A 24142-nucleotide genomic window follows, 5' to 3' on the forward strand; every position below is an offset into this window, starting at 1 on the left:
GTGAGGAGAGGAAGAAAGGAGATGTTTCCCATGCTGGTTTTGGATAATACTTTAACACTGCTCTTGAACTTCTACCTTTGCCCATCCAGGCTGACTCACAAAAACAGCCTTGGCTTTGCTTTCTTCTTTGCTGCCCTACGGAGAGCTTCTCTTCTGACCTCAGCCTGTGCTGCTCTCTCCGTGCCTGATCTTGCCACGAGTGCCCTCTGCTCCCAGCTTGGGCAGTGCTGGAAATTCAGGTGGCATTGCCAAGGCCCTGCCTTTTCAGTACCTGCCAGTGGGTGCACAGCCTGTGCCTGGCAGATCTGGGCTCTGCTTCTCCCCACAATGTCCCTTGGTGTGGGATTTAATGCAGGAGGGAAGTCCCAGTCCCTGGAATCCTCCTTCCCATTCAGGAAAACAGAATTTCCTACAGGTGTCAGTGGTGCAGTGTGGGGTGTTCTGCCTGCTTGCCTTTACAACACCCTTAGCATGGGATGAGGATTTCTGTGCCCAGCTGCTTTTCAGAGTGTTCATGCTGGAATGGGATGGGGATTCCTGTGTCCTTAGCATGGGATGAGGATTTCTGTGCCCAGCTGCTTTTCAGAGTGTTCATGCTGGAATGGGATGGGGATTCCTGTGTCCTTAGCATGGGATGAGGATTTCTGTGCCCAGCTGCTTTTCAGAGTGTTCATGCTGGAATGGCTGGTAAGCTAAATCCCACTGATACAAGCCTGTTCCTATCAGAGCATTAAGAAAGAAGATTGTTTAAGTGTGCCAATTATGATAAGTCAATTAAAAAAATCCATGCTGTACAGCAAGCATGGAAACACCTCATTTGTTTGCTAAAGTCAGGTGTTCAGGGGATACCAACACTGCATTGTTGCCATCATTACAAAGCCTCTGCTGGGAATAATCAGAGTACCTCACTCTCCATGACAGCTTTTTGGAAAGCAGCTTGTGACAGACTATTTAATGAAGCAGAAAGTGGAGTTGGGTTTGCATTATAGAATACTGACATGAAATCCCATTCTAAAAGAAGAAAAAAAAAAAAAACCACCTAACTTTCTAGCTCCTCTTCTTCAGATGTCTTCATTTAAATGCAAATAGCAGCTTCATTCACAATGAAATAAAAAAAGCCTCTTTTTTCCCTGGGAAACAATAATGAGGGTAAATTTAAGTAATTTCATTTTTGTAATAAGATAATCCTTTTCAATGCTCATGGTAATATTATGATAAAGGTTGATTTAAAAATTATTATTTTTGAGTAAGGGAATGTATTTTTGGCTTTTGTAGAAGCAGGAATTCTGAATTCATTGTAACTCTGCCCAGATGCTGCTCCTGGGGTCAGAAAGTTCAAGGGTCTGATCTGGATTCCACTGAGCCCAGTGGGCAGATAATCCATCATATTATCTGCAGCTAAGTCTTGTTCCACCTACACTTTATTTGCTGATGGAAACGGTGGTTTGGTTCTGGTGGGATTTCCTCGGCTGTTTGTGCACAAGCAGCTTTCAGCAGCCCAGGTCTGGCTGCACTTCCCTGATTTAGGGACAGGACAGGGAGGTGACAAGCTGATTATGGGCTCCTTGAACAACTGGTTTATCACTTATTGTCCCTGAGCAGCTCACGGGTGCCAGCCCAGACTGTGCCAAGGATGTCCAGTCGCTGCTGGTGTGGGTCAGAGAGTTTTGTGGTGTGCAGTTTTGCCTGGCAGTAAAAGCCTGTGTCTGGTGTGCTCTCTGGTGCCCTGAGGCAGTGATTCCAGCCTGATGAACTGCACTGCCTCCAGTATCACCAGCTTGTGGTAACTTTACCTGCAGCTCCCCTCCACACAGTTACTCCAATCTTCTGCATCTTGCCAAGCTCTCAGCAGCTCCAAAGCTCTTCTCTTAGAAAATCCCAGGCAGGAATGGTTCATCTCAATGGAGTGAGGTCCAGGGTAGATAACATGCATGCAGAAAAGGAGTTTGAGCCTGTAGGCAAGAGGAGTAAGATTTTCTATGGCAGTTTAATATCCAGAACTGAAAATCTTGCTATGTAGCCATGGAAGATCCAAAGGCAATAGGATATCATGGAATACAGATAAACAGCAAGGTGTTCCCAGCAGTCCAGAGAGCAAAAGATACTTTTATGAATGTATCCTGTGTTTCTCAAAACTCACATTATGAATGCAACTGCTAACAGATGTCAGAACACGTGTTGATACAGGTCCTGGAAAAGAATGTGCTCCTGCCTTCCAGGGGTTGCTCAGATCTACCCAGATGCCTCCAGCTGTCTGGGGGGATTTTCTGTCTGAGAATAACCCAATGTCATTTTTTCAGCCACGTAGAGATCTAATAGAAGTGAGTGGGAAGACTTTAAAATCAGCAAGGACCATTTTCTGCAGCTGTTATTTATGAGCAGTATTAGTTCTGATAGCGCTGTCAGCAACATGTATAGTGTTTTCTTGGTTCAATCAAGTCTTTCAGGATATTTCATGTTCATGTCAGTAATTCCTGGCTGTTTCTTCAGATTCAGGGTTCTGTCATGCATTTTGAAGTCTCCCTCACCTCAGCAAGAGGGCAGTAACACGGATTATGTCCAAGATAGCCATTGCAATATAATATAGATATACATCACCTGCATTTTGGTTTTCTTTCTATTGCAAATTTTTCCATTGTTAGACTTTAATTTGCACGTTAAACACATAGTTTCCCTTTATGAAGCCAGAAGGGTTTTCTTTGCAGTGCAAATGAGTGGCTCAATTACCCTCCTACTAATGGATAAAATGTAATTAACATTGTCTTGAGGCTAATTTTCATTTATGCTGCCATTCTGCGTAAGCTGAACATCATTCTCTGGAAAAAGTCAATGTGTCACTTTTATTAGCCCAGTTTGCACTTTAACACCAAGAAAATTAATTCAAGATACATTAACATACTTAACTTGAAATCCAGGGAAAGCATCTGAGGACAGAAGATAAGTCTGACGTGTCCTTTATGAAGTCCTGCAGTTTGGGGGTGCCTGATAAATGGGGAAGAAGGGCAGAGTGCACAAGGCAGCTCCCAGCCAGCTCTGAGCCCACTGAGCTTTGCATCCTTTCACACGTGAACAGCCAGAAAACCATTTTTGGGTGGGCTTCCTTCCCATCAGCTTGTCTTCAAGGGCTAAAGCTGTGCTGTTGTGGTTAAGTTTTCAGGCCTGAGAAATACTGGCAGCACGTGTTGCATCCCTGTAGCACAGTGCAGAATGTTTAGCAGTACATTTTGGGGCATATTTTTGTGTCTTAGAAGCCTGTAAGGAAAACCACTCCAGAAATACAGGCAGTGGGTCAGAGCCTTCAGTGATTTTTTTTTCTCTTCTGTATGGTTTGAAATATCTGCTCCATGCTGGCATGGGTGGGACCACGGGGAGGTTTGTGCTCTCCTGGGATTTTACAGTCAGGTGCTTGTTAGGAAACATTTCCCCACGTTTAGTTTGTATTTTCCTTTGCCCACTTTCATCCTAAAGTTCCTGCTTGTAAGTCCTCTCTGGGCCCCTGCACACCACCCCTTTTCCTGCTTCTGTTGGGATGAGCCTCATTCCCTGCTCTGGGAAATGCTGTGCTGTCAGTCCAGAGCTCAGCTCTCCGGGATCTCTGCCACAGACTCTTCTAGCAATGACTCTGCTGCTGCTGCAGGGCTGCAGCTCCCCCGGGCCAGCTGCTGCACCTGGTCCCCATCAGTGCTGCCACACGGAGATCATGAACCTCTTGCACCCGCCCCAAGAGCCCTCTCCCCAGCCAGAGTGGCCCAGCAGACCTCTGAAATCTCCCTCTTTTCCAGAGTGGCTCCTTGATGCCTGACTTTTCATTCTGGTTGCAAAAACAGCAACCTGACTCTTAAATGTGTGTGGAAGTCAAGTGTTCTGCTCTTGTTTTTCAGTGCTCATGCATCCCCCACGGACAGGCGTTCAGCACCTGCAAAATTGAAACAATAATAACCCCAGTGATGAAGAGAGGCTGTGCTGTGATTATAGTTTTGCTTTGCTCTCCACTGGGAGCACCTTTTTACAGCAGCAACCTCTGTGTGGACACTGCAAAAAGAAGTGGGATGTGGTGAAGGTGTGCCAGGTGTGCAGAGGGAGATAAACTCACGTGGTTGTGTCACGACAGCAGGACAGACTGCTGTGGCAGGACATGCCTTTAAAAGAGGCTGGACGATTCCACAGTGAAAAGCTCAGCAGTTTTACCTGAGGAGTGCAGGGCAGTGTCCTGAGAGCTCACCTTCCCCAGAGCTGGCTCTGCACAGAGCACCCCCACCAAAGGAGTGACTCTTGCCCCTGGAGAAAAGGCAGCTTGGGGCTTTGCCATTTTTTAGGTACCCAGGAGCAGAGTTTGCATCAGATTCTGCAGGGTATGGACAGTAGCAGTGAACACAATTCAGAGTGAACTTCCAACATGTCTTTGAATTCAGGAGTTCTCCATCCATCACCTGCCTCTAGGGCAAGAAAACCAGTAACAATTACTGTTGTTATTGGACACAAAATGAGTCCACAGCAGCTTGGTAAGCTCAAAAGAGAGAAAGACCCAGTTTTATTCAAACATCTGGTGTTTCTAGAATTCCAAAGGTGACCGTGGGTTGGAGGATGGAATTACCACCTCTCCAACCACACTGGTCCAAAGATCAATCCATCATTTCTCTCTACCCACAGGGAAATATGGAAACTATTCTATTTCTACATGAAACTGTGTGGGAACTCTGACTCTCAAATATGTGAACATTATCAGAAAGCTGAAGAAGTTTTATGAGAACTTTAAAACTTTTCAAAAGAACTATAAAAGAAAACACTTTTAAAAATCAGGGCAACAAATCACAAATGTATCCTGAATGCAAAAAACAGCTATTACTAATGAACTTTTCCTTCTGTGCCTATTTTGAAGTCTGCTCCCAGGTGCAGACAGGGACCAAGCCCTGTGCTCTGCAAGAACAGTGCAGTGGAGGAGGTGAAATCTCCCTGGCTGCTCTCACTGCGTGCAAGGAAAACTTCCTGTAGGTTCAGGAGCAGGGAAACTTCCCAGGCACTGCTGTGCCTCCATCTGCTGCCCACTGCAGCCTGTCCAAGTGGCACCTGCACGTCGTGGTGGCTCTCTGGGAGCTCGGGGAGGAACCCAGAGCCTTGCTGCCATCCCAGCCAGTGAGCCAGGAAGTGTAACTCCTTAATTGCATTTTGGCAAAAGGCACGGTGGCCACTAGGTACATGGCACAGAATGAAGCTTTAGCCCAGCTGCCTAATTTCAGCACATTTTCAGTGTTTCCAGCTCTCCAGGCTGAGCATGTGTTTTAATGGTTTAGGTCCAAGTGCATCAAATATAGGAAGAAAAGGAGCATGAGCACTAAATCCAGAGATAAGGCATGGTTTGCACCAAAGCAACAGCTTTCTTCCTCTGTTCTGGATTTGAATGCAGTTAGAAAAAGAAATATGTTCCAGAAGAAATCCAATTGCTGTGGCATTAAATATAAAAATATGTGTGTATGTGTGTGTTAGTGACAAGGCTGTAAAAGGCCTGGCTGACAAAGGGAACATGAAAAGACACAAAAGACAATTTTTGTGCGTAATTCCCAGCCTGGTCCTGTGTACAGATTATTGAGAAGCAGCTTCAAAGGGCACGTTTCCTGCCAGGGAGTGATCCTGGCAGGAGCTCTCAGCCCACCTGCCCCTTATTGTGCTCATTAAATGAGCCCTGAGCCCAGCCTCAGCTCATTTCAGTCTGTCAGCATTTCCATTCCATACCCATCTCCTGTGATGCCCTGGCCCCTTCCTTTGTGCTGCACGGAGGTTATCAGTATGCTCTGGACACTAATGCATTTTACAATATATTTAAGAAGCAACAGGATTTAAAATTTGCTGGAACAGTTTTGTCTGGGGTGGTGGATTAGCATTTCAAGTACTTCTTTTGTGCTAACCTCTTGGGTAAACCTTAATTATTTAAAAGTAAAAAGCTTTCAGAAATAGATGACGTTGCTAATTGAAACCGTCACAAATGAAAAACGAATGTAAATGCTTTAAGTTAACCCAAACAATTTGTCTGCCTATAGGGAGCATTACAGCAATCAGAGGTAGATTAACTATGGGGAGGAGCAGAGGGAAACAGGGAGTCTGTAGCAACACTTACTAACTGGGAGCCAAAACCCATTTGTTACAAAAGCTGTGTAGCCTCAGTCTTTGTGTTATCTGATGGTGTGCATTATTAGTGTACATTATGGGTATCTTGCATAATTTCAGAATAGTATTCCTAGAAAATTGCATTTTATTTTCCTAGTAGGGAAAAAAACCCACAAAACAAAAGCCAGGAGACAATAAGAATCAAAAGAAATGTATTACCTTTGGACACCAAAATTCTGCCTAGTACTTTCAAGAAGATTAATTATTTTGAAGCAGTCCAGCTGAAGTTTTAAGTTTTTTTTTTTTTTTTTTTTCCAGTAAACATGCAGGGTCACAGTGGTTTTAGACAGCTCATTTAATCTGCAGCTTGAATACAAAACACAATTCCTGCATTACCTGAGGGTAGTGCCAGGAGGGATCCATCTCAGCACTGTTTGTGCTGCCATGGGAGCTGGGAGGTTTGTGCCTCCAGCAGCTTCTCCCTGCACCTCTGGGGTGCTCTGGGAAGGGCAGTTCATCCCTGAGAATCTCCCTGCACCCCTGGGGTGCTCTGGGAAGGGCAGTTCATCCCTGAGCAGCCTCTCCCTGCACCTCTGGGGTGCTCTGGGAAGGGCAGTTCATCCCTGAGAATCTCCCTGCACCTCTGGGATGCTCTGGGAAGGGCAGTTCATCCCTGAGCATCTCCCTGCATCCCTGGGGTGCTCTGGGAAGGGCAGTTCATCCCTGAGCAGCCTCTCCCTGCACCCCTGGGATGCTCTGGGAAGGGCAGTTCATCCCTGAGCATCTCCCTGCACCCCTGGGATGCTCTGGGAAGGGCAGTTCATCCCTGAGCATCTCCCTGCACCTCTGGGATGCTCTGGGAAGGGCAGTTCATCCCTGAGCATCTCCCTGCACCCCTGGGGTGCTCTGGGAAGGGCAGTTCATCCCTGAGCATCTCCCTGCACCTCTGGGATGGCCCAGGAGGGGCCATTCCCTCCCTCAGGAGGGAATTCAGCCACCTCAGCTCCTGCTGCTCTCAGTGCACAAAGCAGAGGGGTGGTGAACTCTTGTATCCAAAGGCCAGGCTCCAATTTATTCATTTCTTTCCCACTGTAAGGACACCTCCTTCTGTTCAGAACCTCTCTAGCCACTTGCTGACCCTTGTTCTGCCCTGGCTCTGTGGCTGCACTGTTCCAAGCATGAGCCAAAGGCCACAGGAATGGAAGCAGGGCCAATCTTTATTCCCAGATTCCCTGGAATTCCAAACCCCTTCCTTGCAGAGCAGCCAGCACTGACACCTCTGTATCTGAAAACTGAGAGTGTATTCTTCACAGGGCTGGGGATAATTAAGAATTGTTCAGAGATAAGAGGAAAAAATGTTCTGGGCTGTGCTATTGAGTTCTGTCCATCCATCCTAATACAGTTTCAGAGCAAATCCCTCCATGCCATGTAAGCAGAGCATTAAAGGAAGCAGCACTCAGGATGATGCTGTAAAATGTGCTTTAATACCACAATCATTTATTATGCTCATGTTGTATCTTTCATAATAATAATAAATCTGAAAGCAAGTGTTTATGCAACATAAACCTAGCTTAAGGCAGACTGCAGAGTTTAGAAAGCTCCAAAAGCTGCTCAAAATCTCTCGCAGGCTCTTAAAAAACTTAAATTCTCAGGGTAGGATTTTTTCAGTGAAAGCTCTTCCTTTCCCTCCTGAGGACAGTCTTTCCCTCAGGTGGATGAGAGGGATATTTTTGTGTCCTGGAGCTTTGCTCTTGGATCTGTCTGAAAGCCTTAGGTTCCACCCAAAACTCCCCGAGCACCCGCAGCATTCAGTGCCCATCTCAGACCCTCTGGTGGAGTTTGGCTGGCTTGGCTCTCTCAGGCTGTGTCTGCTGAAGGCTTTAATTGTGCTCTGTGTGCCCAGCAGTGCCTGCAATGCCACCAGATGGACATTCCCAGGGCCTCAGGTGGTGGGAGCCTCTTTTAATCCAGATTGCATTTGGCCAGAAGCACAGAAACACACCAGGAGCCTCTTGCTGTCCCTGTAGGGACGTGTCTTCTCATTTTGGTTTCTCCTTCTTTGTGGAGCTGTTTCTGTGCCTCCATAGCTCCCAGCAGCGCCTTGCTCTGTGCCAGGCCATCCCCTGGCACCCAGGTGGCTCTGCTGGTCGATCCCAAGGGCAGCTGGGGGTGCAGGACACGGCGCTGGGCAGGAGGGAAGCTGGGCTGCTGCCGTGGCTGGGACGGTGTGAGGTGGCATTCAGGCTCCCCCCTGCAGGCCTGGCTGTCCCTTGCCATCCCTGCCAGGTCCCCAGGGGCTGTGCAGTGTCCTGGGGGGGCAGGGGGTGTCCCCTGGCTGGGGTGTGTCTGTGCCTGCTGGTACAGGACATGGACGTGGGTTTTGGTGGAGCACACTCCGTAGGGGTGGCAGCAGCTCTTTGTCACTGCAGTGACCCTGCACGTGTTCCTCTGCCAGTGGAGGAAATAGCTGAAAGCAAAGTTTCTCCCAGGGTACATCCCAGCTGGAGAGTGTGGAAAATTCTCTGTCCAGCCAGCCATTTGTAGTATTTATACCACTCTGGTCCTTATTCTGGCAAGGCAGCGTGGCCAGGAGCACCTGGCTGGTGGAACCTCCCCTGGAAATGCCCTCTGAGATCAGCACTGCAATCTGTGGAACACTTGGGGTTCAGAAGGAGCTGTGCACATTTCCAAATTCGTGTGCTGCTTCCAACCCCTTCTTGCCTTGCTGCTGCTTCAGCAAGGTTGCCCTGATGCTGGAGGGCAGGGAAATGTCCCGTGTCACATCCTGGCTGCAGCTCAGTCACCACAAAGCTGTACTGGCACTCAGCAAAGCCCCTGCCTCTCCCAGATCAGGTCCTGTTCAGCTGACTGGCAATGGATTATATTTTGTATAATGAGGCATGATCTAGCCCAAGTATTTAGCATAATGGAAGAACAATAAATCATTCTGGAGCTGTCAGCATAAGATTTGGATGCTTTACATTAGGTAAATAAACAGTGCCTCATTACAGCAGGAGTTTGTGTGAAATCAGGAGGCAGGAATTGCATTACTTTGTTTCAATGGGTGATAATTATTTTAAACCATTGGAGTGAATAGGCTGTAATTCATTTGTACCTCCCTTTTGTCTGCTGCTGAAGAAGACTTGAGAAATTGCCGTGCTTGTAAGCAGTGCTGTGTGTCTGGCACTGATAAATGTATCAAACTCCAGCATGACTTTATCTGGGGAACAGATTTTGATAGCTTGCTAGGATTTAGGTCATTGGATAATTCAGTGCAAACTGCAAATCTTAATGCTATTGACAGAAGACAGAGCACAAATAGGCAGCACTTTCTATAAATCCCAGGCCTGTAAGTAGCTCTCCTTTCACAGATTTATGGTAAATGTCCTTGAAAGCTGTTCAGGAAAATGAGCACGCTGGCTCTGGATTGACAGGTTGGCTTTTCAGATTCATGGCACCCACGCTTGCCCCACAAGGTGTGTTGTAAAAGATCTGCTTTGTCAGGGAACGTGGATCTGTGCAGAGTACAAACTTTGTAGGATTTACAAACTTCCTGGGGTGCAGATCTGACATCTCCAGTGCACGGGGAGAGCTCCTCTGAAGTCACTGGGGCCACGTGGCTGCCAGCCTGATTTATCTGGGGCTGGAGAAAGTTCCTCCTGCTCAGCTTTTTGAATGTTGAAATTCTAAACCGAGAGGCTGGGATGCACTCAGACACCCAGGAGCGTGGTTTGCGTGGAGGAAAGAAGTCAAAGAAATTTTGAACATCAAAAGGAAGGGTGACATTAGGTGAAAAGATTCATGATTTTCTGGTACATTATTTGGTTTTATTTAGCTTTAATTAAAACAAACCCCCAAAACAACAACAAACTCTCCTTCAAGCACTGAATAAGCCAGGAGTGTGCATCTTGTGCACAATGACTTTTTGAGTCGTTCTTTCAGAGCCTGGTCATCTCCTCCGTGCTGGGAAGAAATCTGACTTGACGTGTATGATTACAAAGTTGTTTTTTTTTTTTTTTTTTTTCTCCCCAAAATTCACGTCTAGCCTAGCATGAACCACTGTGTGACAGTAGTGAAGTGACATATGTCACACCTCAAGGAGAGCAGAGACTGCGTGGCACACTCTGCCTGGGCTGCTCTAAATCCTGGCCTCTGAGGGCTGCAGCTGACACTCCTTTAATTCAGCTGTGGAGCACAGGGGGCAAAAAAGCCTTTGCCAACCTCAGCACCTTCTCCAGCAGCTGTAAGAATTCCGAACTTTTGTGTTCTGTCACTAAAGCACATCCCTGGGGCTTTAGTGTCATTTCAGCGAAGATCAAGGAAATGAATGCCATTGTTTGTTTTCTTTAAGACCCGTGGGTTGGCAAAGCAAGCCCTGCTCATCGGTCCCTTAGCTCACAGAGGAGGGCGTTTGGACACGTGAATTAAAGCACCCCTGGTGTGCATTAGCACAGCACTGCTCTCTGAAATGTTCCTGGAACTTTTAGCAGGAATTTTGTGTTCAGGCCCAGCAGTTACACATCTGAACTGCTGGAATTGCTGTAATATTTTGACAGATGGAGAAATCTGGGGGTGAAAGTAACGGTATTAATCATTTTGTCAGATTTAAAATCAATTAATGCCTGTTTTCTGCTTGTTCTCTGATCATGGAAGTTTCCTGATTTGAGATGCATGTTTCAGAACTGCTCATTTCCCAGGAAAAATCAGAATAAGATTAGTAGGCGTGCAGTGTGTACATTATCTGTAATAGCTGTGCTCCCTGTGATCAAAGGCAGAGCTTTTCAATATGCAGTTGCACAGTATCATGATCAAGAGCTGGCAAGAATAATCCCATCAGATCCATGTAGGCAGGGTGATAACAAGTTGTTTATAGAAATTAATAGTGTGAGCTTAAATTTTTGAGATCTTCCCATGAGTGTGCTTGACCTTTTCTTCTTCAAACACTGTCAGTTCATTTTCTGAGATTCCTTGGTTCTTCATCACTTACTTAGAGCCTGAAGACAGAGTTCAGGTGTCACCTCTTGGTCAGGTGTAACTATGGTAACAAGGCAAGAATCAAGGTTTGTGGTCTTTCAATGCATATTTTGCCTGGGGTTAATAATGACCCCAATATTGGCAGCACTTAAAATCCCCAAGCAATTACAGAAGGAATTGAAAGAAAATGAATGAGGATATTGCTGCTGATAATTCTGGACATTAGAGACCAGCTAGGAGGGAAATGAAGTCCTGTGCTAGATGGGGAAAGCAGAAGTTGGGGTTCCACTCTCAGCTTTTCTGAAGATCAGAGATGGGCAGGACGTGGCCTGGCCCCTTTTCCCTGCAGGGGTCCTGCCCAGCCCCCGGGAGCCTTCAGCTGGAGCCTGCTGTGGATTTGGAAAATGAAGGTTTCTTTTTAGTTGAACCGAGAGAGGGAATTGTGGGAATCCTTAAAATCAGGGTTCTGGGAAAGCTGCAAAAGGCAGGCCTCAGAAACAGCAGAACTGTGATCAGAGCTGAGCAGTAGCCGTGAGATTTGTCAGCAGAAAAATTATACAAGAAATAGAAAATAAGGACAAATAGAACAATGGTCAGTGTATTAATGCTGTCTAGAATAACTTCCTAAGCTACAGAAAAGTATGTCTAACGAGATATTAGGAAGTTCTAAGCTTAAGAATGGAGCTCTGTGACTTGTGTTTTAAGGCTGACAAGCAGTATTGCATTGGAAATAAGCGAGCATTGTTTTAAGCAAAGGTACGTGTGCTTAGAATGTGGATAGAACGGGTGTCAACGTGCTTTTGCTTTGTGGGATTGGTCAAAGAGCTTTTAAAGTGAGTTGTACCATTAAGTTCTTTGTCTGCTGCCGGGGCTGTGAGCTGCTGGCATCCTCCCATTGCCATAAGCGTGGAATGAGGCTGGTGCTGGAGAATGAGCAGCTGGAGCCGCGTTCCTCAGCAGCCCCGTCCCGCTGGGGATTTGTGCACAGTCCCCCGGCTGGCAGCAGTGCTCTTCACTCCCTGGGGCTCAGCAGGACCCAGGGCTGCCAGGGCTGTGGCAGAAGCTCTGCTCTGTTCCTCTTCCACAGCTCCATCAGTTCAGTCCCTCTTCCATCAGTTCCTCTTCCACAGCCCTGCCACGGAGCTCTGATGCTGCTGCAGCTCCTGCAGGACAAAGGGCTCCCCTCCAGCCATCCTGGGCTCTCACTTCTCCTCTTCCCAGCAGGGATATCAGTCACACCTTCCTGTCCGAGCCACAGCCGTGAGGGTTTAAAACCCCCTGGTCCTCTGGGCTGCTTTGGGCAGCTCTGCCTGAGAGGATCTCAAACGAGCTGCCCCTCGGGCTGCCAGGGTTCTGGCAGGATCCCGCCAGCGTTAGGAGACTCCAAGTGGTTTTTCCCGTTATTTAATTAGAGCTGGCTGGTATCAGCTCATTGCAGATGAGCTCCTGACACCGCTCTCTGCACTGGTGGCCCGGGTGGGTGCTGAGCACACCTTGGGCTGGAGCTGTGCTGTGTCCTCCTGCAGCCTCCAGCAGTCAGAAATGCCTGGTCCTGCTTCTCCACCCACGTGCGGCCCGCTGATGAATATGGATTAAATTGTGTTCTAAGTATTGCTTCTCTGATTGCAATTTCTGGTCCTCCTCGTGAAATAGTTCGTCTGTTTTGTTTGTGTTATCAATGGGAATGCTTTGAAAATTGCTTTGGTGCTAAGGAGAGCAGGAGGAAAACATTGCTTCACGGTGAGCATTTTGAAAGAGTGTTTATACCCAGAGCATCAAATTAATTTCCCCAAAGAACAGGTTGAGCTGATCAAAACCAAAAATGATCATTGGTTTTGCACATATTTGAATACAAATAATTTAATTTCAAGAAGTCGGTTAAATGCAGCAGCTCATGGTCATTTCCATATTTCCCCAAGCACAACATAATTATTTTCTTAGACTCCATTTTCTTGGCTTTAACCATGGAATAAGCTGTAGCATCCTTTTCTCTGGCATGCAGGCAGGTGTAACTCAGTGGCTGGGCAGAGCCAGGGCACAGCCTGAGCCCTGATGTTCCTGATCTCAGTTCCTTGGGGTGCCAGCCAGGGGAAGGGGAGCAGCAGCACATCATTCCTGTGTTTGCATTTTTCATGTTTCTCTGCAAAGCTTTTGATCCTCAGTTGAACTCCTCTGAGAATCCTAATGGAAAATAGTTAAAAGCTCTAAAATATCAAAAAATTTTGCCAGATCTTTGTAGGTTCTCAGAAATCCTTTAGCATTTGTGACAATTGACAATCTGCAGCAGTCACATACTTAGTTTTAATGCATTATATATATATATTTTAATTTTTTTTGTATGTGCCTCACTCATCACTGTAGTGAGTGAATTGCATTGCAGTTGCCCAGTACCCTGCAGGCTGGAGGATTATGATCTTTTGCTAAGCACAGAGAAGCTTAGTCAGAGGTCAGAAGTGTTCTCCAGCCCTTTCAGGGTGTTTGTGGCTGGAGCAGGAGTCAGTGTCGAGGTCAGCTCTCCTTCCTCTCTGAGTCCTTTGGTTCCACACCTGGTAATTGCTGCCCGATTCCTTAAACTTGTTCTGAACCTCATCTCTACGAGGGCAGGGGTCATAAACGGCAAAATAGACTGAAAAATGCCAGGACGTGACTTGGATGACAAAAGTCTGAATTTGTCGTCCCTAAAAGCAAAGTTATTTAACATAAGAAGGGCAAAAAGCCCTTCAGGGTAAGGCTGCTCCTCTGAAGGGCTTAACAATTAGGATGGAAAAGCTCCCGAATGAAGGAGAGCTGATCCAACAAACACAAGAGATGAGGTTGCAGTTGGGTGATTTGCTCTGCACAGTTGCAATTAGCTAACAGGTCAAACAGGAGAATGCCCAATATTCTGAGAATAACCTTTGTAAAAATGGTAGCTAGTGAGAAAGCAAACCATTTAATTTGATCACAGGGAGCTTTACCAGTCATTTCCATTAAGCCATACACTCCCAGAGGCTGTGGGTTTTTTTTGAGTCCAAGCAGGTGTGTGGACCTGCCAAAAGCTTTGAGAGACTGACACAAACCTCCCTCTGTGGGTAAATGTGAGTCTAATTACAAGGAGTTCAAGTAGAAACCCTGACATTTTCAAAGCAAGGTCCAGATTCTGATGTGAATGGTTCAAGTGCGACACCCAGACTCATATCCAGACTCGGAATTTCAAGGAGCCTGATCACTGAAGTTGCTCAGCAGGCAGATCCCAGGCAGCTCACTTTGATTGAATTTTAATGGAGTAAATTCACTTAACTACATCTGTAAGGAAGAATTTAGGTGAGTAACGGCACACAAGTTTGAAAATGTTGTGCTTTGGCTTTCTGTGCAGCCTGGGACAGTGGAAGGTGTCAGGGGTGGATCTGAGGTCCCTTCCAGCCCTTCCAGTCTGGGATTCTGTGTGAGCTGGGCTGAGGGGAGCACAGGGCAGTGCTGCCCAGAGGAAGGGGTCACTTGGCAGGCAGCAGTGCTCAGGATACCAGAAACAATATTTTCCTGGGTAATTATGTAGAATAAATAAGCCTGGTACGGAATCTGTTCACACAGTTGAGGAAAAGCAGATTTTAATTTCTCAGCATACAGTTTAATGTGAGCAGAATCTCTAAACAGAGAGTTGACATTGTTAGCAAAGGTAATAGTAGATTTGAATGAGAAACTTTGTATGGTTAATTAAAAATCAAAGGCACAGTTATAACAGAAGTAATTATCCAGGAGTATTAAATCAGTTGCAAGTCCAAGCCCATAAAAGAATTAATCAGGAATAATTTAATATTTGATATTGAGGGCTTATATTTTCCACTAATGCCAAAATCCATTCCATTAACCAGTACAATTCTCCAAGTCTATCTGCAAACAGGGTCCCTAAAGCAGGACAGTAGGGGAACAATCCAATGGGAAGAAGCTTTAATTCTTCTTTCACAGTGCAGTTCCAGTAAACAGAGGGGTGTTCCTGTTGAGAGAATCCCTCTGGCTGAGGCCAGGGACTGTTCTGATCCATTTCTCCAGCAGTGGCTGAGAGCAGGTGCCAGAGGAATGGTGTGAGAGCAAAGGAAGCTGTGCTCCAGCTGTGCAGCTCAGCATGCTTGTGATCTAGGGGTGTGATCCAGTTTTCTTCCATTAAGTAGTTTGATTTCCCTCTAAACTGCAGTGGAGGTCAATCCATATAAACGTTCCTGTTTTCTGTAGCCATGGATTTCCTGATGCAGCTACATTATTTGGAAAGACACAGTCTTTGTTTTGAGCCCAGCCAGCTGATGATTTTCCCTTTTCACTTGTGATGGAAGACCATGAATGTCTGCTCTTGGTTCTGTTTCACCTTACCACTGATCCTCTTGTGAATTCCTGTTGCAGCCTCTCTCACTCATCTTTTTTTTCCTTGCCTCACCTCTTTGGCCCCTGTGGGGTCCTCCTCAGTGGTCCTGGACATGCACAGGAAATAAAAATAACTCAAGCAGGTAAGGGAAGGAAATCAAAAGGGATGATTTGCTTTTTGTGACATGGGAGTTGAAATGCTGGGGGCATGGGGAAAATCCTGAAGCAGAAAGCAGAAAGACATGAAAGCAGCACTGAAAGATGGGGAGAGTGGGATCACCCTCTAACTCCTCCTGAGTTAGCAGCCTCGCTGAACTCAGAGCAAGCCACCACAGCTTCTGTGTAACTGATTTTGGAAAGAGGCTTTTGTTCAGCCAAGCTGTCCTTCGACAAGGTGGGTCAGGAACTTTGTACAGATTTTGGCTGCAGGGCCTTGAGCTTGCAGTAAATTTTGAACTAACAGGAAAACCTGACCAAATAAAAGCAAAAGTCAGATTGTGTTGGTCTGATGCATCTGGCAGTGTCTCAGGGAAGAAGCAGCATTTGTTATTGTCATCTAAAGACTCTTGTCTTCTGTGTAACCCAATGAACAAGCTTGTCACACAGCAGTCCCGAGCCCCTGCAGCCATTTATCAGCTGGGCAGGCTGGGAGCAGGGAGATAAACGTGGGCACACCAGGCCCTGTGTCTGAGGCAGGTATTGATCACATCGGGAGCTTTATCAACTCTCAGCAAAAGGCTCCTCACCTTCCCCTTCCTTCCTAACTGTGAACTTAACCCTGCATAACTTACCTGGAAAAAACCCATTCCTCAAGCAGGGATTTCTTACCTTTCAGAATTTTCAAAAGAAACCTCAAAAGACCTTGGGGTACTCCCAGTGGGTTTGTTTCAGCTTGTGCCCTCTCACAGGGCAGGCGAGCTGTTGCCCGCCAGGTTTGCAGGGAGAAGTTTGCAGCTGGAGTCAGCAGAGGCAGGATGAGTTCTGGTACATCCAGGTCTGACCTGGAGCAGCCTGCCCTGCACGTCCAGCAGCACCAGTTCCTGCCTCTGCAGGGTGGCTGGGGCAGCCTGGAGCCGTTCTGGTCACAGCTTCAGAACCATTCCAGAGTGAGCAGCTCTGAGCACAGGGCTTTATTCGCAGGGGGCTTCTCCTCACGTTTCAAATGAGAAGAAGCTGGAGGATGAAAATGAAACTCTTACTCCTGCACTGACTTCAGAAGAATTGCTGGGTGCAGATCTCTGTGTACACCAGATTAGGAAAGTACTTTAAATGTCCTGGGTACAAAATATGTAATTTGATGTCAAGTCCAGATTTATTTCCTTGAGGACATTGGGCTGATACCAACACAAGTTCTCTCCCAATCGTTCTGGAAGGATTAGGCATTAAACAAGAGTCACAGGACACACAATATAGTCTTAAAGGCATTGAATCTGAAGCAAGCATGTTCCCCAGGATATTATTACAAGATTCTTCATGTCTTTTTTCTAATGGCTTTTTGGATTCCCTGCTTTCAGCCTGCCACAACCAGCTTTACAAGTGTCCGACCTCTCTTTTTCTCTGTTATTAGTTTTTTTTCCTATTGTAAAGCATTCTTCTGTCTGTCTAACTGCTTCTTAAGTTTATTGCTTTTTTGTGATGCTGTTAGGGATTTTATTTCCCAATTGGTATTACTTTTTAACCACTCATGTAAATCTGTATCAGTTCAGATTCAAGCAGAAAAAACAATTTGTCACAAATCTGTAAAGGCTAAATGATCAAAGCAGAGCTTGCAGGCTCACTGCTTTCTTTCTCAGCTTAATTCTAGACCTAAAAATGTTTTATCTTCATTCAGAGTCTGATACTGCCCTTTACCATAGCCTTTATGTGTGGCAGGGAGTCAAGTGTACGGGTCACTTCCTTGGCATATCTGCGAAATCAGCAAAGTTGCACCCATTTATATCCTGGCAGTTGCTGCCACTGGCTAATCACAGAGAAAAAGTTCTAAGTGAGTAGTGCCACTGAAGTCCAGGCACAAAAACACCACTGTGGGCACGGAATTTGTAACTAGGGAGATTGTTAGAAATAAAACTTTGGTTTCTGTGTTCTATTAAAAAAAAACCATCATTTTCTTCCCGAGACCAAATGCAAAAAGCTGAAGATTTGGCTCCTCAGCTGGAGGGATGGCAGTGTTAGAACCAAAATGCACGGGGATAAATGGGTTTTGTGCCTAGAAACAGGGTGTGAGTGCCCCTCTCAGCACGAGGGTGGCTGAGGTTAGCCACAGTGGCAGGAGGGTGCAGCCTCTGCAGGCAGGACCAGCCTCCTTGTCCCGTCACTGCCATGGATTTCACAGGACCCAAATTGCTGTGCTGTGACCCAAATTCTGTCCTGGCCACCATGGTGTCCTCAGGAAGGTCATGGTCACATGTCTCAGAGCAGACTTTGGCCCCATTTGCCATATGGGAGCTGGAACATCATCGTTTTTCTGAATGTCCCCGTTGTTTGTTTTTGTGTTTCTGTTTAAAGCTCAGCTGAGGAGCTAATTACGAAGCCAGCAGAGCCCGCTGGCTGCAGGCTGCCCCCTGCTCTGCCCTGAGTCTGCTCATGAATGAATTGTTGGGTTGCAGGCGGCTTTCCAAGGCCCTGTGATGGTCCCAATTTAGCTCAGGCTGCTTCTTGCCTGACATTCCTAAATATGAATGTGCCACGCAAACTGCCAGGCTGGTCTGGAAGGGAATTTTGGAACAGGCAGTTTAGTCACTTCTCTGCAGGACACAAGTTCTCTTTTCCTTAAAACCCTTTTTCTTCTCTTTAGAAAAGTGAAAAACTGGTTTGGTCCTTGCTCTGTGGCTCTGCCAAGGGAGTTTACAGTAATTGCTACATTTGGGCAGATTTCATCCCTGCAAATCTGCTGTTTTCTCATGGTCACTGCATCATTTTCTCCTTGTCCTGCCACCCCATTTGGTCCGTGGTCACTGTTGCTGTCAGGATTTTCCCCGTGCAGCAGGGCAGTGGGATGGCAGAGCTCCAGGGATGGCTGATGGCTTTGCCCCTGGAGGCTTGGGCAGCTCATAACCTCACTGCTTCTCAGCTTCCCCTCTGGAACGCTGCAAGAGCAACAGCAGAACTTCCAGAATGATGGGGAAATCAACCCAGAGTCGATTAATGTGTTGATAAATCGATTTCTTGCTCTTAGAGGTCTCTTTCACCTCTGTGGTTCTGTGTGCTCCTTGATTTGCCTGCTTTACTAAGGGGTCTTGCTTAACCCCACGGAGTTAAAGCAAAGCTGTGGGAGATGGCAGGAGAGAAGAATCGAGCCTGCTGGAGATTTGCAGCATCCTGTAATCACTGTGGCAGAGCTGAATTTTAAGGAGGGCTGTAAAGTACCCAGCTCTGCAGGTGTCAGGGGAAGAGCGAGGAAGAGGTGCTGTTAGACATCACAAGCTGGGAAAATTGTAGGAGATAATGGAGCAGCCTGGGAGGAGGGAGCAGAGCGAGGTGGCAGGGAGGCAGTGGCACTGTGTGCCCGGCTGGGGACAGCTCCCAGGGCACAGCTGTGTGAGGGGGAATGCTCACAGGGAATGCTGCCCTGCCCTGCCCTGGGCACGGGGCTCCCAGGGTCACTGCAGGATGTGGCGGTGAGCACCAAGGCTCGCTGTGCTGACCTGGCATGGAGGGGAATGGAGTGTGGCACAGCAGGGCTCCCAGGCACAAACACAGCCCTGGAAAGCCCTGGCAGGCAGAGCTCAGCAGATGTGTGCTCACATCTTAGAGATCACACCCAAGTTGTTCTCAGGTGACAACGTGTCTGTTGGTAAAACAACAAGAAAAGCTAAACTTACTCAGAAAATGAATTTCCTTTTGTTCCAGCTCTTCTGCATTTCTCAGAGGGCTCTGATGGGGCCTGATTCCCACAGGCCAAGTCTGGGGGAGCCTTTCAGGGGAAGTCTGTTCCCCAATAACACCAACACCCATCACTTACACCTCTGTGGTGCTGTGATGTGCAGAATGCAGCAACAGTTCTGCAAGGAGCCTCCTGCAGCTCCGTGATCACTGGCTCCTTCATGTGATCATGTTTATCATTCCTGATCTGCAGCACCCATAGCCCTGGTCTGTGCACAGCCAGGCTCCATCCCACGCGTGGTTCCGTGGGAGCTGAGGATGGATAACGGGGGGACAATGGAGTGTGGGAGCAGAGAGGGCTCTGCTGCAAGAGCAGCCTCTGTTCCCAGCACTCAGAGCAGCATTTGCTGCATGTCCTGCATTGCACAGACATCCCCCAGCCCTGCCTCCTGCAGCACAGGGCCTGTGGAGCCTCTGTCAGCAGTTAACCTTCCCTGTCCCCTCCCTGTTCTGTGCCTTGGAGTCCTTCCTGCCCCCCTCTCCCATCCTTGGCACCCTCAGCTCTCCCCCAGCTTGTCCCTTGCTGGCTGTGACAGGGCAGAAATCCATGGTGGCCAGAGCAGGGCAGGCAGGGCTGCCTGGTGGAGCCCTGTGTGCAGCCAGGGAATTCTGCACATCTCGGGGCTCCCTGGCTCTGGAAAGCAGAGAATGACAAAACAAAACCTGCCAAATTCCTCTGCTGGCTATTTCCGCGTCCCAAGGGCTGCTCTGAGGTGCTCCTTGTTGGCCAGGCCCCAAGGAGCCGGATGGCAGATGGGGAAGGGTCCCCAGCTGTGTCTGTAGAGTTCCCTTTGGACCACGGAGCACACAGGGCCAGCACAGGGTGGGAGATGGGGAAGGGTCCCCAGCTGTGTCTGTAGAGTTCCCTTTGGACCACGGAGCACACAGGGCCAGCACAGGGTGGGAGATGGGGAAGGGTCCCCAGCTGTGTCTGTAGAGTTCCCTTTGGACCACGGAGCACACAGGGCCAGCACAGGGTGGGAGATGGGGAAGGATTCGTGTGCAGCTCAGGATACAGCCTGGGAATGGCAGCACACCAAGCTGTGAAAGAAACACAATTGTAAAAAACCACATTAAGCAAGGCTAGTGATTTGTTTAGGGATGTTTAATGCTTCCCTCTGTGAAAGCAGAGCTGTTTCAGTCAGTTTGACCCCCATCATGCTGGCTCTGCTACACATCCCACCAAACATCTACTCTGCTGCACTGCATTGCCAGAGTCTCGTTGGCATCTTTGCTTTGAAGTGGTATCCCAGAGCTTTCATTTAGTCAGTGGAAATCCCAACATCATATCCCACAGCCCACCCCTCGCAGAGCTCCAACTCCTGCAGCACCAAGGCTCTGCCTTTGGCTTCCCAGCTGAGAAGCCAAGAGCCTTTCTGCTGGCCCACGGAGACCCGGGCCCTGTGTGTGAAATCCTGACTGGCTGTGGCTAATCTGGCCCTGGCTCTGGCCCTGTGTGTGAAATCCTGACTGGCTGTGGCTAATCTGGCACAGCATGGCCCTGTGTGTGAAATCCTGACTGGCTGTGGCTAATTTGGCCCTGGCCCTGGCCCCGTGTGTGAAATCCTGACTGGCTGTGGCTAATCTGGCCCTGGCCCTGGCCCTGTGTGTGAAATCCTGACTGGCTGTGGCTAATCTGGCCCTGGCTCTGGCCCTGTGTGTGAAATCCTGACTGGCTGTGGCTAATCTGGCCCTGGCCCTGGCCCTGTGTGTGAAATCCTGACTGGCTGTGGCTAATCTGGCCCTGGCTCTGGCCCTGTGTGTGAAATCCTGACTGGCTGTGGCTAATCTGGCCCTGGCCCTGGCCCTGTGTGTGAAATCCTGACTGGCTGTGGCTAATCTGGCACGGTGTGGCCCCGTGTGTGAAATCCTGACTGGCTGTGGCTAATCTGGCACAGCATGGCCCTGTGTGTGAAATCCTGACTGGCTGTGGCTAATCTGGCACAGCATGGCCCTGGCCCTGTGTGTGAAATCCTGACTGGTTGTGGCTAATCTGGCACAGCATGGCCCTGTGTGTGAAATCCTGACTGGCTGTGGCTAATCTGGCACGGTGTGGCCCAGTGAGTGAAATCCTGACTGGCTGTGGCTAATCTGGCCCTGGCCCTGGCCCCGTGTGTGAAATCCTGACTGGCTGTGGCTAATCTGGCACAGCATGGCCCTGTGTGTGAAATCCTGACTGGCTGTGGCTAATGTGGCCCTGGCCCTGGCCCTGTGTGTGAAATCCTGACTGGTTGTGGCTAATCTGGCACAGCATGGCCCTGTGTGTGAAATCCTGACTGGCTGTGGCTAATGTGGCCCTGGCCCTGCCAGCCTCCCCAGCCCCAGCGCTGTGTGGCAGCAGGGACCTGCTGCACCTTCGGGCAGGCTCCCAGCCCTGCTCCTCTGCAAGGTCTCCTGTGAGGGGCACCCAGCCTGTCCCTCCTGTCATGGTGTCTGGCAGCCTGCTGGGGGAAAGCCAAGAAGAAATCCTCCCCAAAGAGGTTTGTTTGTTTCCTTTTAAGAGCAAGCTGTGTTGATGATCAGCTAAAGCAGCCTGTCTAGGGACCGAAATCAAGTATGCACACACAGCTTCGTGGAGTTACAGTTTGGGGCCTGTGAATTAATTAGCAATTCCTCTGAAGAACCACAGCCTGACAACTCTGAGGCTTCCTGGGCCTGACTCTGATAAGCAGGGAAGGTGCATGACAGCTCCCTGGCATGGTGGCAGCCTACTTAGCACTGCAAACCACCCAAACACCAAAGGAGGGCTCCCCAGAAGGATGCTAACACAATTCCTAAATGCTGCACATCAAAGGGACTTTGTCATCTTAAACCTGAGACAAATTAAGTTTACATTGCCTCCCATGGGAGGGTTTGCCTCCCCAGCTGTCGGGTGTGAAGGAGACCCAGTGCAGCCTGGTGGCTTTGCTGGTGCTGTCACAGCCTGTCCCAGTGCTGAGCAGCTCATTGCCCTCTCCAGTTTGCTCTGTCCCAGAAGCACAGGTTTAAAATTCACTTCTGCTCAGGGAAGCCAGTGTTGGACACCTGCAACCCCTGGGTGCCTTTCTGCCAGCAGCAGAGCTGGCAGGAGCAGTGAGCCCCAGGAAGGAGGACTCTGCTCTTGCATTTGTTGTGTTTGCACGTTGTACCTGCAAGGGAGCTGCTCCCTGCTGTTGGCTGCTCCAGCAGCCTGAGCTCAGCTCTGAGCAGGGCTGGACGCTGCACAAACACAAACCAAATCCAGACCCCTGCTTTGAGCCACTCCAGCTGAGCCACGTGAGGGACAGAGGTGAGGAGAAGGGACACAACAGGCAAATGTGCTTTTCTCCCCCTGGGAGCCAGATGATTTATTTCCTGGCTTTTTTCATCACTCAGAGATGTGGAATAGAATCCTGCAATCATAGGCAGTGCCCACAGCTGGGATTGCCTGTCTCTGCTACACACCCTGTGAAACAAGGGAATTACCAGCCTGGCTCCACGGGCAGCCACAGCAGCACCTGCATTTGCCTGCTGAGGTGCATTTCTGTCCTTCTCGAGCTTTTTACTGAGCATTACACTCAGGCTGTGTAAGGAGAAACCTCCCACTGCTGGTCATCTTCTAAGGATCCCCTGTTCCTTTGTGCCTAACCCTAACTGAACCCTGCCTCTCCTTTTGCTCCTTGTCCCCTATTCACTACTCAGCACTGCATTGCATCTTCAGCTTTTCTTCCCCACCCCTCCTCCAGCCTTCATGATCGATTCTGTCTACACCGAGATGAAAGTTGGTTAATAAGAATATAAAATAGCTGAAAGGCTTTGCAAAAGCTGAGTCTGAGATTAAATAGAAGCAGGTGTTTTTCCTGGATGCCTTGTGTGTGACAGTAGGAGGGGCAGACAGTCTCTCTGATTATCCCGTGTTGTTTTTTCCCTACAGCACAATGCAGCCATTGGCTGGTCTCTGTTTTTTAACTGGAAAATTGTGCTTGCTGGGCTTTGTGTGTATCTGGGGTTTTGTTTCACTGCTCGTCCTTGCCACATCTGCTCCCTCCATCGATTGTGCCCCAGTGAGGAGGAGTGAGGGTGTGGCTGGAGGTGTCACCCCCATCACATGGAGTCAAAATTATCCCAGGAATCACAGGCTGAGGAAGAAAGGGTGAAAAATATATCCTAGTATTGATTCTGCCACCCACTCCTTTCTAAACAATGGTTTGCAGTCACATTTTACCATTCCAAAAATCCATTTTCCCCTCTCCAGCAGCTGTGTGGAGGAGTGGGAGTCAGCAGGTAGATCTGTCCAGAGAAATGTGCATTTGGGTTTCTGGGGTGATCCTTTTGACCCCTGTGCCAGCACATCTGCCCGTGGAGCAATCCTGCCTGCACCGAGGAAAAAGGGAAACTGATTAAGTAGCAAGTGTTTGAATGAAATGGGATTCATTTGCTTATATCCCCCTCCTCTCTGCCATTCCCAGAGACTTCAGACTCCATTCTGCACGATGAAACGTGCCCACATTAATCCAAACATGAACTTGGAGTTCATGTCAGTCTTTTCACATTTTCTCCTTCAGGTTTCACCATGATTTCTCGTATTTGCAGTATTTCAACTTGTACTTTCAACTCTTCTGTTTATATTAAAGGTCTCACAAATTAATTTGGGTTATTTCTGGCCACTGCTCCTTCGTTCCTTTGGACACAGAAGAATTGCAGCTGATTTTTCAATAATTTTTCCAGCGCATCCTAAAGAACCTGGAAACAACAGGGGAAATAAGGAAATCAGGACTATATTTTATATATTTCAAGCTGTTTGCAAGCTCAGAGCTGATAATAATGTACTGCAGGCAAGGAAATCTGCTTTGGAGCAATTTTGGTTTCTCTGCACCACCTTGTATCTAGC

General features: G+C 48.1%; 1 protein-coding gene across 2 annotated transcripts in view; it reads left to right on the top strand.

The window, feature by feature from the left end:
- LOC128797321 (transmembrane protein 132D-like) overlaps nt 1–24142 on the top strand; it is a 196702-nt gene that overhangs the window by 131404 nt on the left and 41156 nt on the right. Inside the window, exon 1 of one of the 2 annotated variants that reach the window (XM_053959747.1) lies at nt 21733–21773. The exons of the other annotated variant lie outside the window; for it this stretch is intronic. The gene's annotated coding sequence lies outside the window, so the exon portion shown is untranslated. Of the gene's footprint in view, nt 1–21732; nt 21774–24142 lie in introns of those variants that run through there. 2 annotated transcript variants of the gene reach the window in all.

The sequence above is a fragment of the Vidua chalybeata genome, chromosome 18 (assembly GCF_026979565.1).
Source record: "Vidua chalybeata isolate OUT-0048 chromosome 18, bVidCha1 merged haplotype, whole genome shotgun sequence".
In the NCBI taxonomy this organism is placed as follows: domain Eukaryota; kingdom Metazoa; phylum Chordata; class Aves; order Passeriformes; family Viduidae; genus Vidua; species Vidua chalybeata.